The sequence below is a fragment of the Bactrocera tryoni genome, unplaced genomic scaffold (assembly GCF_016617805.1).
Source record: "Bactrocera tryoni isolate S06 unplaced genomic scaffold, CSIRO_BtryS06_freeze2 scaffold_120, whole genome shotgun sequence".
In the NCBI taxonomy this organism is placed as follows: Eukaryota; Metazoa; Arthropoda; class Insecta; order Diptera; family Tephritidae; genus Bactrocera; species Bactrocera tryoni.
Window position 1 is genome coordinate 583,368 of NW_024395835.1, and position 16,122 is coordinate 599,489.

Here is a 16,122-nt window from a genome sequence, read left to right on the forward strand (position 1 = left end):
TTAAAACCACTCGAGCACTCTGCATACGGGATAGGCAATCATCGCCATAAACTTGTTTCATCAATTGAAACGTTTCGGTAAAATTTTTACCAATTTTAAAATAAAATTTAATGTTGGCTCTTTGTTCGAAGCACATTTTCGCACCGATAACACAAACATACTGACACCTAAAACGCAATAACTTCACTTCCAATCAATAAAATGTCATGACAATCGATAAAGATAGAAGATTCTAGCGCACCAGTCGACATATAGAAAGAGTCATCAGGGGTCGCTAGATTCAAAAAGTCCTGTTTACTTTGGATCACACCTTGTACACTATAAGTGTTTTATTTATATAAAATCTAAGTATAGTCAAACCTGGGTAAGCGAGAACTGGATAAGTGAGAAACCCCTATAAGTGAGAGAAATAGCAAGGAACCGTCATTTTAGGCTCCCAAAACCTCTATTAGCGAAAAACCTCTGTAAGAGAGGGTCGTTTTTTCTTTAAGGACCTCCGTAAGTGAGACTGCTACTTATCTATACCTCTATAAGCGACACTCGACAAAACAAATTACATATTAGCATCTGCTATTATATGACTCATTCTTAACTTTCTTGGAACTTCTTACCATTGTTTTTGTATTGTTTTCTTGTCAATATTGTGCCTATTCTATTGCGTGGAACTAAATAACGTTGTTATTTTATCACATTATTTTCGAATGGACCCGCGTGCCTATGTACCGTCCTGATTGGCGGACTTACTCAATTTATACTTGTAGTTAATCAATTGCGAAGGAAAGTTCTATTCTTCATCATGTCAAAACGAAAAGTTAAAGTACTGTCATTAAGTGATAAACTTTAAATAGTGAATGCTGAAAATCGCGAAATGAAATTCAGATGGAGTTTAATGTAGCAGAATCCACCTATTAAAAAATATAAAATCAAAAAACTTTATAAAGCATTAGTGAGAAACTCGGGTTAGTGAGAAAACTCTATAATTTTTCAGTCCGAAAGACATTTTTACGAATTCATAGAGTCGATATGGCTGTTTTTCACGATCTTTCTTTTTTACTAGAATTTGTAGTAGTAAAATATTATACTCTCCCTAATTTGTCTAGAATGAAATCAATGTTTGGAAGGGGGTATTTGTCATCTATTGTGACTTCATTCAATTTTCTATAGTCTACCAAAATGCTGTATTTATTTTCACCTGAATTATCTGTTTTTGGGCTCGAATATTTTGAGTGACTTATTTGGATTATTCCCTGTTCTTCCATTTTCTTTCTAATTTGTTTGTTTCAATTTCGTGCTGAGGGTGATGCCTATGCAATTTTTAGCTGTTAAATCTGTTTCTGCCTTGTTGTTTTAATTTCATATTGATTTTCCGTTGTGTTAGTCAATTTATCACCGTCTTTAAATAATAATTTATTATATGTTTTGGGCAATTTTCTCTATTTTTTCTTCATGTAAATGCTTTAGGTATAATCTTTTCAATTTTAAATTTGCAGTTTCAAGATTACAAATCTGATTTAAAGCATTAGAACTTTCTTTTCGATTTAGAGTTATTCTACCCTTTTTTCACATCTACACCAGCGGACTCGACAGTCGTTGTCCTGTACATACGTCTTTAATCCGAAAATTTGAAACTTTTTTTAATAAGCTGTAAAATTTTGGACCGTTTTGATGAAAATTATTATTAAAAAGTTATTACAATATCTAACCTCATTACAGGTACATTTATCACAATTCAACCAATCCATAGCGTGTGAGTATATGTATACTGTATCAGTGAAATGAAATCTAGAAGGTGTGTTAGTAAAAAATTTAAGTCATTTTAATTAAAGGTGAAAAAACTTACATTCAAACTATTTTATTTTATAACATATATTTTTTGTCATTTGTTGCATCTACGTTACCGATTATGGCAAATTAATGCACTCCTCAGTATGAAGTTTTGCTTGATTATATTTTATATATCGTAATCTCTCACTTTCGATTTTTATATATGTACATATCCACAATGCACTGATGAAAAAGTTGTCTGCATCGGAGAATATTGTTGTCTACATTAGCACGAATCACCAACCGAAATGCGTAGAAGTTCATAGCACTAACTGTCTTCAACAGTTCTTCACCTGTAAATGAATATATTTATGAGATAAACAGAAATTATACACTTAAAAATTTTTAAGATAATCTATAAGTACAGTATAAGTATAAGTCTAGTATATGTAAGTATAAGTCTATAAGTATATTGTACCTGTAGTTGGATTCCTTTGTTTAATATTTAAATGATATCCATCTTCTCTTTCCCAAATATCAACGGATACTGGAAAGCACCGTAAGAGCGATTATTGTCTTAAATTATTTGCATCGTATTATCTCTGCGTTGTATGCGTATGTCTCGACGTTCACATAGGTCACCAGCCATAACAACGGCAACCTCATTAACAGTTGAAACATTATATAATATGTGCCTGCGTGCTCTCCATAAGGCACTTTGTCTGCTTTAAGGGGCTATACCAGTGTGACACTTTCAAAAAAAATTTTTTTTTTGCGTTTTTCTATAGTTTATATAATATATTCAAAAATATCCTGTGAAATTGGCAAGGTCATATATTGAATAGTTTTTGAATGGCAGAGTTCTAAACAGCGACCGCTCAAAGGTGCAAACATATATAAGTGAAACTTTAAACGCGTTTTTCTCGAAACGACATTTTTCAAAATTGCTGACATCATAACTCAACGAGAAATTGACCGATCGACTTCAAATTAAAACTGGGTATAGTTGAATATATTTGCTATACAATGGACTACGATCTTTTTGATTGGTTGAATATTGTCAATTTGGCATTAAAAAAACGACCATTTTTTTCGTAAAAAAAAAACAATTTTTTTTAAAAATTACGCCATTTTGTTAATTTTTGATATTTTTCAAAGATTGTAGTTCATTGTATAGAAAATTTATTTAAGTTTAATAAACATTTTGAATTTATTGTTTCAGCCCTTCATTCGACCGGAATCATGCCAGCAGTTGAGGCACTTTTTTTTCGGCACTTACGCAGACAGCACATAACTCCGTTATTTTTCAATATTTTTGTATAAAAAAATGTTTAATATAGCTAAAAATATACTTTATTATCATTATCATTTGGATGCATGAATTAGATTTACGAATTTTCCGCAAATTGTGATGTGGTTCCAACTAAAAGTGTTTTTAAAGGCTCCAGTGGTGTATTGAGCGGTGGCAATGAAATTTTCCCAGATGCGCAACATAAACCAACTGATTCACCTTTGTACTTGAAAGCATGACAATGTTGACACTCTTTGTCCATACTACCGATCGTGATTAATGGATGTGATACTGCGATGGTAGCGCAGTCTACTCTTTCCAACTTTTAGATCGCGAAGCCAAAGAAATAGGAATTGCGCCATTTCGGTATATAATTTGTGCACCTAAAGAAGCCTTCCTTTCCGCTGTATTTTACCAGAAACGCGTAAATTATTTTGATGCTTACCCCGTTATTACAATAATGTGCAGCAACAATAACCAAATAAAACTTCTGCTTTCCGATATTTCAACATTTATCTTTCCTATATTTTTTTAATGATATTTAATGAATATTTAGTATAAAAGTATACTTGTCACAACACAACTATTTAAAGAGAAGCGATCGTCATGCCGTTGCTCTCTTGAGCCAGACTTCAAGCGACATCTCTCAAATATTAAAATACAAACATTCTTATGGACAGAGTAATTTAGACAGCTGCACTACGACATGACAGCAGGCTCTCAATTGTCGCTCTCGCTAATTTAAAAATATTTTCATCAAAATCGGTTTAGTCGATTAAGATTAGTTTAGTGACATACACACATACAGAAAAGTAGCTCCTCCATGTCTATTAAAAAGTCATACTTTCGTCCTCTTAATGTAGTGACTTTCCATCTTGTTCTCGCATCGCTACGTAAGTTGAAGCACCAGAAGAGCTAATGTATGCTTCTCATAATTTATTTTAACCTCATTTCTTATTGTACTAAACGTTAATGGATTTTTCAATTTGATTTTTGGAAAATCGTCAATCTCGCTATTGATCAATGCGCTAATGCAATAAAACTCTTTTTATTTATTTTAATTTTTATTAACTGCGGGGTCAGGGCAGGCGTTGCCCTGCGTAAAATTATGTGTTTTGAAATGAAAAGAAAGTTGAATTTATATTGTGTTGAAAATCATTTATTTGTGATTTTTCGACACTTTTTCAATGTAACGCAGCTTGATAAACAACATTTTTTGGTTTCTGTTCCGGTGCGTAAATGTACAGAGAAGATGGTTTTCCAACTTATGAACACGCCACATATAGCTGGCCGTGTGGAAAACATGGCATTTCCAGATTCATGCCACACACTTCTAGTGACTATCCTTGTGTCCTGTTGATTGTGATGGCAAATGCAATTTTCACTGGAAACTGAATACGTTTGAACTGAAATGGCGAATTGTTGGTACTCCAAATATTTTGTAGAATCAAGCGAGGGGGCAGCCTTGCATTTGACAGTTGCGGCGCATGAAGATTGCGAAATATAATAATCACAGATCTAACTTTGAGACGCAAATGATGCGGCGGCATAGCAAGCCTCTTCAAAGACTTTAGAAATTCCGGTGGATAATTAAAATTTTGCCAAAACGAATTTGACTTTGAATCTTTCATTTAAGTAATTAATATCGGTATAGCTGAAAGTGGGCGTGCACTCAAGCAATTGTAGTTACACTAATTTGGCCAAGATGAGTTCATCTTTCATTGAAGTGTATTGACAAAAGGCAGGTGATATTGGTAGATATCAAACAGCTGGAAGTATCAACCGGAATTTTCATATTTCCAATTCATAGCAAATATGTTGTAAAATGTCTTGGGCAATGTCATTTTCGTTCGTATGCTATTTTGACGCGGATTTGAAGCCTAATATGTCGAAATGATCATCGTGGAAAGCGTGCATGCGAAGTAGCTATCGAATCGTCCATCGCTTGATTCTAGTGATTTTCATGTTCTAGCAATAGTAATTGCTGACATGCTTCTCAAAAAGTTGCACACACCGTACCATTCACAGTACGCAATGACTCAGATGCAATTTAACCACGTATATTAATAAATACATAGCAACCGAATGTAGAAACAGTCGTCGTTTTTCGGGTGGATTTTGTAAATTTATCCTAATGCATTAGTTGGGAATACACCTGGATATTCATCTACTGCTTGGTCTTGCTTTCTGCGCAACTATTTCTTCCACGACGCATTCGATGTATAATACGAGTATCAAGGCATTTCCGAATAGAGCAATATTCTCGCAAACGGATCTCTCACGCAAGTTGAGAAAAAACTCGTCAATGTAAATTTTTTTGCTGGCGGTCTTTCCGTTGGCTGTGCTGCAATCTCTGGGTTGAAATATACTCTTTGGTCTTCTCCGAATGAACTGTGAGGTGCACAACAGTCGGAAAACGTTCCTGAATTGACATATTGCTTTCATTAGTGACGTATTTGCAAACGTATTTGATCGATGAGTTTTGAATGTTCATTAGACAATACTGAATAGCGAATATGGTACGATCCATGTGTTGTCAACTTCGATATTCACGCCACTAAATTGAATGCTGAATGTTCAGCCACTGTCATCTGGTGAGCGGTGCCGATAGAGTGGATATCCATCATTTCCAGTTTGCGTTACCGAAAAGCACGTGGACAGTGTTTCGTTCATTTATGGCAGACATACAAACCGAAGTCGGATTGTGGTGTCCGCAAGGTCCATGAACCTGGTTGGTGGTTTTCAATACATCGTATAATACTGGATCTTTCTCTGGATTAGGAATTTAAATAGAAATTATTTCATCAATTTGATCTGGTGTAACCATTATCCACCATCCAAAGAAGAATGTGTGCGTGCTTCAAACCTCATTTTTGCCACTCCAACAGCGTACATCCAGCATCTAACAGCACCATACATATCTACGTTGTTTCAAGATTAAGTCCATCAAACATCGTAGCTGTTGTTTGAAAAGTCGTGCTGTGACATCATGACGTTCACTTGCTGACTGACCGCGATCCATAATTCCACACGTATGTCATCCCATCCTGGGAGTATTCGTTCAGGTGCCTTGGGCTACCAATGTATGTTGATGGCAAATGGAACGGCGACCAATATTAGCGCGATCTCTTCGTGGCATCGTAACAAATTTCAATCTGTAATTGATCACTTTGTGTGAAGCACACATAAAGTTTTCACTGAATAATTTTCAATAACTTTTCTTTTGAATAGCCGGAATAAGGAAAGCAAACGACCGACTCACAACGAACAACGTCTCGAAATTTCATTAAGGTTGGTTCAGGCATTCTCGAGCCTTAGCGTTACTGACAAACAAACATTAGTTTTTATATACAACAAGATGTTTTTTGTTTTTGTTAAAAATGGACGTTTTCTGAATGTCTTTTTTTTACAAACCTCATTAGATTTCCTTTAAAAAGGTTCAGGCCATTATTCATTTCATGCAACAGTTGAGTCAGCTATAGTGAACAACTTCTATCAACTTCTTCTCTAGTAATATCAGTTTGTGCAGATTAGGGTATCCTGCCAATTGAGGGCTTTTGAACTATACTAAATATTGCCCATTTCCAACGGTTCACATTAGTATAGTTTAAATTAATTATTATGACCATAATTTTATGTATATTGATTTGGTTGATTTTGGCCAAAATTTGATCTGGGGTTTCCTCCCATTTACGGTGTTTGACACCTGAAATTGGTTTATCATTATTATTGTATCTTCCGCTATTATCTTGTTTATATTGGCCTGATGTGTTATTCCTAATATCATTTTGAAATATCTTGTGGTTTCAACAAGATGGCGCTACATGCCACACAGCTCGCGATTCTATGGCCATTTTGAGGGAGAACTTCGGAGAACAATTCATCTCAAGAAATGGACCCGTAAGTTGGCCACCAAGATCATGCGATTTAACGCCTTTAGACTATTTTTTGTGGGGCTACGTCAAGTCTAAAGTCTACAGAAATAAGCCAGCAACTATTCCAGCTTTGGAAGACAACATTTCCGAAGAAATTCGGGCTATTCCGGCCGAAATGCTCGAAAAAGTTGCCCAAAATTGGACTTTCCGAATGGACCACCTAAGACGCAGCCGCGGTCAACATTTAAATGAAATTATCTTCAAAAAGTAAATGTCATGAACCAATCTAACGTTTCAAATAAAGAACCGATAAGATTTTGCAAATTTTATGCGTATGTGCTTCTATTGAGGTGCATTTAATTGTGCTGTGATAAGTATCATTGTAGTATGTGATAGCTTTAAAAATTTGTTGGGTAATTGGTAAATAATGCTCAATATTTAGAGTCCGAATTTTTCCTGTGATTGTATTATTTAATCTTTCCACATCACTATTTCCAGTGTGACTAATCGGTTTAGTTATGTGGTATTGTATTGTATGTGAGCTCTAAATTCATTGTAGAACACCATTTTCTTTAATTTTCCTTTTATAGATAAAAATTGTTGTAATTTACTTACAATTGTTCCGCTATTCCTATCCATAAGTGATAGACATGTAGCATGTTTTGAAAATTTATCTATGAAGACGTATCATGCTATTTACGTATCAACATGAATTATTTCATTAGTAGTTTTGGGTGTTTCAGTAACAAAAAATTTGTTTTTCATAGGATTTCGACCATATTTGCCACCTGAGCATGTATCGTAATTTTTTATTACCCGATGTATTTGCTCTTTAATATGAGGATTATACAATTTATTCTTTAATTTTTCGTAAGTCGCTATAATTCCACAGTGACCACTTTCATTTTTATGAAATAATGCAATTTGTTTTCTTAATTCTTCTTCGTTGTCAACGTCTTTTGCTAAATAAGAACATTTGAAAAATTTCAAGTCAAGATTAGATGCAAATTCTTCTTCAATAATTTTATGTACTTTATAATATTCATGATCGCTAAGATGCGAATATATACCTACTTTTCCTCTACATATTTTCCTTCTAATAATGTCTCTGGGAGGATGGAGTCATGTGTTGAAGTTCACGCAAGTGAGGAAAGTTCTCTGATCGCCATTCACTTGGGAGTGGCCATACAGACAGACGGACAGGCGTTGGACAAGGGTGTTACTCTGCGAGGCGTTGCTAATAAATGTAATTTTGATTACAAATTGGATATTAAAAAAAACTATCAAATCAAAAAAGTATATATCTTAATAAAAGACGTATCAACCAAATTAAGCCTAATATTTCGACAACGAATGTTAAATTTTTACGCAACATTTTTATACTCTTGTTTCTACAGAGTATAACATTTTTGTTTACTTAACGGTTGTTTGTGTTACCTAAAACTAATCGAAGGAGGAGGATGGAGTCATGTGTAGAAGTGAGGAAAATTCCCTGATCGCCATTCACTTGGGAGTGGCTAGAAACGATTCTTTTACATATGACTCAAGCAGCTCCCGACTTTGACCAAGTATCCTCTGGGTAGCCTAAGAACAGCCGTTTAAAGATGAGCTAAAGTGAGAAGGCAAAACATCCCATCCGCAGGGTTGTGCGCTGCCAATGAAAATTCACAATCAGCCTCGGATGAGAGACCGCCCTTTTGATGACGACCATGGCAAACGAAATGAGGACTACGATATTAGGGCATGCACCTGGAATGACTGGCCCCTTAATTGGGAAGGTGACGCTGGTTGATGTCCTCGTGAAGGCTGATATCACCGCCGTCCAAGAAATGCGATGGACGGGACAAGGACAGAGACGAGTAGGTCCTTGTGGCATTTAATGCAGTGGCCATATAAAAAAGCGCAAGTTTGGTGTGGGATTCGTGGTGGGAGAGAGACTCCGTCGCCGAGTACTATCATTCACTCCGGTGAGTGAAAGTCTAGCCACAATCCGCATCAAAGCGAGGTTCTCCAACATATCGCTGATTTGCGCCCACGCCCCGACGGAGGAGAAGGACGATGTGACCAAAGATGCCTTCTATGAGTGCTTGGAGCGCACTTATGAGAGCTGCTCCCGTCACAATGTCAAAATCGTGCTTGGCGACTTTAACGCCAGGGTGGGCAAAGAAGGTATATTTGGCACTACGGTCGGTAAATTCAGCTCCACCACGAAACGTCCCGAAATGGGTTGAGGCTGATCGACTTCGCCGGGGCCCGAAATATGGCCACCAACCAGATCGGTCATGTTGTGATAGACGGAAGACACGTCTCTAGTGTTCTAGACGTTCGTACGCTCCGAGGCCCTAACATCGATTCAGACCACTATCTTGTTGCAGCCAAGATCCGCACCCGCCTCTGTGCAGCAAAAAACTTACGTCAACAAACACAAGGAAGGCTCGACGTCGAGAAGCTGTAATCACAACAGACAGCCGAGCGATTTTCTACTCGGCTTGCACTCCTACTCTCCGAGAGAACTCGTCAACAACTCGGAATAGGGGAACTGTGGGACGGCATTTCAAACTCCTTACGTACAGCTGCAACCGGAGAATGCAAAAAAACAGCTGGTAACGTTGCCTACCTCGCAACGTCACGACCGACCACAACACGTGCGGGATGGGATAGATACCGAGAGTTGAAGAGGGAAGCGAGACGCATTTGCAGACTGAAAACGAAATAGGCCAAAATGCGTGAGTATGAAGAGCTTGATAAGCTGGCCGACAAGATTAATGCTCGAAAATTCTACGAAAAAATGCGGCGGCTTACAGAAGGTTTCAAGACCGGAGCATACTCTTGTAGAACCCCCAAAGGTGATCTAGTCACCGATGCCCAGAGCATACTTAAATTATGGAGGGAACACTTCTCCAGCCTGCTGAATGGCAGTGAACGTACAACACCAGGAGAAGGCGAACCCGATTCCCCAATCGATGACGATGGAGCAGACATTCCATTACCCGACCATGAAGAAGTTCGAATAGCAATTACCTCGCCTGAAGAACAACAAAGCGGCGAGGGCCGATGGACGCCGGCTGAGCTATTCAAAGCTGCTTTGCGTCTGACCACGGCGATGAGCTGAACAAGCTGAGATATACGACGACGACATAGTTCAGCGAATTAAAAGACAGCGGCCACGCTGGCTAGGTCAGCGTTGTCCGAATGGACGAAAACACTCCTGCTCTGAAAGTACCCGACGCCGTACTCCGCCGGGGAAACAGAGGAAGAGGAAGACTTCCACTCCGTTGGAAGGACCAGGTGGAGAAGGACCTGGCTACGCTTGGAATATCCAATAGGCGCCACGTAGCGAAAAGAAGAACGACTGGCGCGCTGTTGTTAACTCGGCTATAATCGCGTAAGCGGTGTCTACGCCAATAAAGAAGAGAGAAGAATCGAAATAAATATGGAGTTATATACATTAGGGTGATTCAAAAATATTTTTTTTTTTTTTCAATTGGTACTCGCAAAAATAGGTTCCTAGACACCTCTAAGAAAGCCTCTCCAAATATGAGTTTTTAATTGTAACGGTAAGGTCCTCCGCCTAACGGTTTTCTATTTTTTCTTATTATCAGATAGAAAAACTAGATACTTGAAAAAATATCTTGTTAATTAGGTTTTGTAGGAAATTGAATGCTCTAAAATATGGTCCCTTATGATTTTTTCATAACCCCAACCGTTTAAAAGATATTAACGGTTGAAATTTGACTATTTTTGGAAAAATTTTGTATTTCTTATGAATTTTATAACTCAATGAAAAAAAATTATTATGAATAGATTTTTGGAGAGGCTTTCTTAGAAGTGTCTAGGAACCTATTTTTCAGAGTACCAAACGAAAATTTTTTTTGTTTTTTTGATCCACCCTAATATGCATTGATGTTTGACGATGAATATCTCGTAAACGCTTAACTTAATCGAAATATCATCGTAGACCATTTTTATAGAGCAGTAAATTTCCTACAAAACTATGTGTTTCATCATTCATAATAATTTTTTTTCATTGAGTTATAAAATTAATAAGAAATAAAGAATTTTTCCAAAAATAGTCAAATTTCAACCGTTAATATCTTTTAAACGGTTGGGTTTACGAAAAAATCATAAGAGACCATATTTTAGAGCATTCAATTTCCTACAAAACCTAATTAACAAGATATTTTTTCAAGTAGTTGGAAGCGAGATATAAATTTTTCTATCTGATAATAAGAAAAAATAGAAAACCGTTAGGCGGAGGACCTTACCGTTACAATTAAAAACTCATATTTGGAGGGGTTTTCTTAGAGGTGTCTAGGAACCTATTTTTGCGAGTACCAATTGAAAAAAAAAAAAAAAATTTTTTGAATCACCCTAATATACATATATATATAAATGATCAAGATGGCAAGATGAGTTGGATGCCACTTATTACGCATGTTCCTTGGCCAAATCGGAAGGACGGTATTGCAGATAGGCTGCAAATTAAGATACAAACCTGTATTTTAGAACAACGAACGAATGGCTTTCCAGTAATATGACCAAAATTTAAAAGGATAAATTCTTGTAATACCTCTTGCGACAGTGTGAAAATAGGTGAAATCGGTTCATAACCCCGCCCAACCTCTATAATACAACTTTAACTTTCATCTGATTTTTTCAATTTACAATATACAAACTTCAATCAATATATTGGGATAAACCTTTCCGAAATCATTGTCTTTACAAGTCTAAAAATCATCAAAATCGGACAGTATTTATTCAAGTCCCCATATGACAAAAATGTGGACCCCAGTGCCTATGACTGACTTTTTACCGAGAATGTCGGTCAATGTGTGAGATATACAATTTAAATTCGAAAATAATCTTTTCTGATATTTGTTGTTGATTGTACTGAAACTCAGAGAGGATCTTTTTCTATTAGCAATTGTTTAAATTAGCTAAGTTTTTCTCTACATATACAAGCCACTCTTAAATTTTGTAAGTAAGATAAAGGATAATGAAGAATATACATATTTCAGAGAATGTTGTTGATATAAACTAAAATACATATGTCTTTTTCTTCTTAATTGGCGTAAAAACCGCTTAAGCGATTATAGCCGAGTTAACAACAGCGCGCCAGTCGTTTCTTCTTTTCGCTACGTGGCGCCAATTGGATATTCCAAGCGAAGCCAGGTCCTTCTCCACTTGGTCCTTCCAACGGAGTGGAGGTCTTCCTCTTCCTCTGCTTCCCCCGGCGGGTACTGCGTCGAATATTTTCAGAACTGGAGTGTTTTCGTCCATCCGGACAACATGACCTAGCCAGCGTAGCCGCTGTCTTTTAATTCGCTGAACTATGTCGATGTCGTCGTATATCTCGTACAGCTCATCGTTCCATCGAAAGCGGTATTCGCCGTGGCTAACGCACAAAGGACCATAAATCTTTCGCAGAACTTTTCTCTCGAAAACTCGCAACGTCGACTCATCCATTGTTGACATCGTCCAAGACTCTGCACCATACAGAAGGACGGGAATTATGAGTGACTTATAGAGTTTGGTTTTTGTTTGTCGAGAGAGGATTTTGCTTCTCAATTGCCTACTCAGTCCGAAGTAGCACCTGTTGGCAAGAGTTATCCTGCGTTGGATTTCTAGGCTGACATTGTTGGTGGTGTTTACGCTGGTTCCTAAATAGACGAAATTATCTACAACTTCAAAGTTATGACTGTCAACAGTGACGTGAGAGCCAAGTCGCGAATGCGACGACTGTTTGTTTGATGACAGGAGATATTTCGTCTTGCCCTCGTTCACTGCCAGACCCATTTTCTGTGCTTCCTTGTCCAGCCTGGAGAAAGCAGAACTAACGGCGCGGGTGTTGAGGCTGATGATATCAATATCTTCGGCATACACCAACAGCTGTACGCTCTTATAGAAGATGGTACCTTCTCTATTTAATTCTGCAGCTCGAACTATTTTCTCCAAAAGCAGGTTGAAAAAGTCGCACGATAGGGAATCGCCTTGTCTGAAACCTCGTTTGGTATCGAACGGCTCGGAGAGGTCCTTCCCGATCCTGACGGAGCTTATCGTGGTGCTCAACGTCAGTTTACACAGCCGTATTAGTTTTGCGGGGATACCAAATTCAAACATCGCGGCATAAAGGCAGCTCCTTTTCGTGCTGTCGAAAGCAGCTTTGAAATCGACGAAGAGGTGGTGTGTGTCGATTCTCCTTTCACGGGTCTTTTCCAAGATTTGGCGCATGATGAATATCTGGTCGGTTGTTGATTTGCCAGGTCTAAAGCCACACTGATAAGATCCAATCAGTTTGTTGACGGTGGGCTTTAATCTTTCACACAATACGCTCGATAGAACCTTATATGCGATGTTGAGGAGGCTAATCCCACGGTAGTTGGCGCAGATTGTGGGGTCTCCTTTTTTATGGATTGGGCATAGCACACTTAAATTCCAATCGTTGGGCATGCTTTCGTCCGACCATATTTTACAAAGAAGTTGATGCATGCTCCTTATCAGTTCTTCGCCGCCGTGTTTGAATAGCTCGGCCGGCAATCCGTCGGCGCCTACCGCTTTGTTGTTCTTCAGGCGGGCAATTGCTATACGAACTTCTTCATGGTCGGGTAATGGAACGTCTGCTCCATCGTCATCGATTGGGGAATCGGGTTCTCCTTCTCCTGGTGTTGTGCGTTCACTGCCATTCAGCAGGCTGGAGAAGTGTTCCCTCCATAATTTAAGTATGTTTTGGGCATCAGTGACTAGATCACCTTTGGGGGTTCTACAGGAATACGCTCCGGTCTTGAAACCTTCCGTAAGCCGCCGCATTGTTTCGTAGAATTTTCGAGCATTAATCTTGTCGGCCAGCTTATCAAGCTCTTCGTACTCACGCATTTCAGCCTCTTTCTTCTTCTGTCTACAAATGCGTCTCGCTTCCCTCTTCAACTCTCGGTATCTATCCCATCCCGCACGTGTAGTGGTCGATCGTAACGTTGCGAGGTAGGCAGCCTGTTTTCTCTCCGCTGCGACACGGCACTCCTCGTCGTACCAGCTGTTCTTTTGCACTTTCCGAAAATCAATGGTTTCGGTTGCAGCTGTACGTAAGGAGTTTGAAATGCCGTCCCACAGTTCCCTTATACCGAGTTGTTGACGGGTGCTCTCAGAGAGCAAGAGTGCAAGCCGAGTAGAAAATCGTTCGGCTGTCTGTTGTGATTGCAGCTTCTCGACGTCGAACCTTCCTTGTGTTTAGTGGCGCGCGTTTTTTGCTGCACAAGATAGTGGTCCGAGTCGATGTTAGGACCTCGGAGCGCACGCACATCTAAAACACTGGAGACGTGTCTTCCGTCTATCACAACATGATCGATCTGGTTGGTAGTTTTTCGATCCGGAGACAGCCAGGTAGCTTGATGAATCTTCTTATGCTGGAATCTAGTACTACAGATAACCATATTTCGGGCCCCGGCGAAGTCAATCAGCCTCAACCCATTTGGGGATGTTTCGTCGTGGAGGCTGAAGTTACCGACCGTAGTGCCAAATATACCTTCTTTGCCCACCCTGGCGTTAATGTCGCCAAGCACGATTTTGACATCGTGGCGGGGGCAGCTCTCATGATTGCGCTCCAAGCGCTCATAGAAGGCATCTTTGGTCACATCGTCCGTCTCTTCCGTCGGGGCGTGGGCGCAAATCAGCGATATGTTGAAGAACATCGCTTTGATGCGGATTGTGGCTAGACGTTCATTCACCGCAGTGAATGATAGTACTCGGCGACGGAGTCTCTCTCCCACCACAAATCCGACACCAAACTTGCGCTCCTTTATATGGCCACTGTAGTAAATGTCACAAGGACCTATTCGCCTCTGTCCTTGTCGCGTTCATCGCATTTCTTGGACGGCGGTGATGTCAGCCTTTGTCTTTACGAGGACATCAACCAGCTGGGCAGCGGCACCTTCCCAATTAAGGGACCGGACATTCCAGGTGCATGCCCTCAATTCGTGAGTCCTTATTTCGTTTGCCATAGTCGTCATCATCAAAGGGGGGGTCTCTCATCCGAGGCTGGTTGTAGCTCTTCACTGGGGGTGTTTTTACGTGGCGGGTCCCAAACCCAGCGCACAACCCTTGTAGGGAATGTTTCGCCTTCTCACTTTAGCTCGCCTTCGAACGGATGTTCTTAGGCTACCCAGAGGATACTTGGTCAAAGACCGGAAGTAGTGAGCTGCTTGAGCCATGTGTAAAAGAATCGTTTCTGGCCACTCCCAAGTGAATGGCGATCAGAGAAGTTTCCTCACTTGCGTGAACTTCTACACATGACTCCATCCTCCCATAATACATACAAAATACATATGTAGTTCAGATTTTTATACTCTTGCAACCAGTTGCTACAGAGTATTATAGTTTTGTTCACCTAACGCTAATCGAGATAGACATAGGGTTATAGGGTATTAGGGTGATGAGAAAAGTTAAAATCCGGTTGACGGTATGTCTGTCCGTCCGTCCGTGCAAGTTGTAACTTGAGTAAAAATTGAGATATCTTAATGAAACTTGGTATACAGTTCTCAGTACAAAAAAAAATTTCGAGTTCGTAGACGGGCGTAATCAGACCTCTGCCACGCCCACAAATCGCCATTAACCGAAAACCTACAAAGTGACATAACTAAGCATTTGACTAAGATATAAAACTTATATTTGGCACAGGGGATTTCAGTTAGAAGGGGCATCTGTGGGAAGACAATTTTGGAAAAATGGGCGTCGCACCGCCCTCTAATAAGTTTAATGTGCATATCTCCTAAGCCATATCTCAAATTTGCTCGGCGCGAGTACTACAAAAACTCCTACCTATAGCGTGAAAATTGATGAAATGGGATGAAAATCTCGTTCACTCTCCATATTACACACTGTTCAAAACTACTAAAAGTGCGATAAATGATAACTCAATGCGTCAGATACGTAAAGATTTGCCGCCAGGATGGTATGTGAAAGCATTCTTTTCATATTCCTATTGGCTAATAACTACGCCTACTTCCACTAAACCACAATTTTAAATTCCACTCGATTCGTTCAGTTTCCAATACGCAAATCAAGAAGCAATTAATATACCGGGACTACACTTTGCACCCTTAGCGTATGCCACCTTATGACCAAAAATTGTTCAAATCCAACAAAAACTGTTCACGCCCATAGGTACCGAATATTTATACCCCGGTACCTATAGTTAGA